Below are 714 nucleotides of genomic sequence, written 5' to 3' on the forward strand. Positions count from 1 at the left end.
AGAATGTCTGGAAAGTGTAGGTTTCCTCAGAAAGCCAAAGTTTGACTCTTTACAGTTGGGATTTTTTTAGATTCGAAGGGATACATCAAAAAAAAAAGTGATTGATGGATTCTTTTAGCATTGATTATTGGCAACTATGACTTTTTATTCTACTTCTCATTAGAGCAAGACTGACCAGTGAGATGAATAAGTCTGAGCTTTGATTTCATTGTCACAAACCTTTAGCTCTTTGTGCCCTCCTTGTTGTCAAACTCCATCCCTGTATTCCTAAGCTTTTTATTTGAAGCTAAGGTTGACCCAAAGTGTTGTACTCAGTCAACTTTTCTTAATAGCATAATAGGCAGTGATTCACTGAGTGCTGTAATGCTGGAAACTCACACATTACAGGGCTGGAAGTCACCCTCAGTGAGTGGAACTATGTCAGCATTAGTCCTGTCCCCCAAACTGCAGCTAAAACTTGGGGAGATATCCTCAGTCCTCAGTCTGTGCTGGCTAGAGCATAAATAATATTCAGCGTAAAGGTTGAAAATCTCTAGAGTAGCTTACAGTAAATGTTTTACTTACTGGGACAAAGGAGATGTGGACTTTGGTTTGCAGTTGTGCTTCTCTCCTTGGGTGAATTTCAGTTTGTTCTTCCTATTTTCTTCTGGAAAATGAAAAGAGATGATGTTTAGATTCCTGGCAGAAAGTATTTATCTAAGAAATAACAGCAGG

Source organism: Acanthisitta chloris, unplaced genomic scaffold, assembly GCF_000695815.1.
Source record: "Acanthisitta chloris isolate BGI_N310 unplaced genomic scaffold, ASM69581v1 scaffold6300, whole genome shotgun sequence".
NCBI lineage: Eukaryota > Metazoa > Chordata > Aves > Passeriformes > Acanthisittidae > Acanthisitta > Acanthisitta chloris.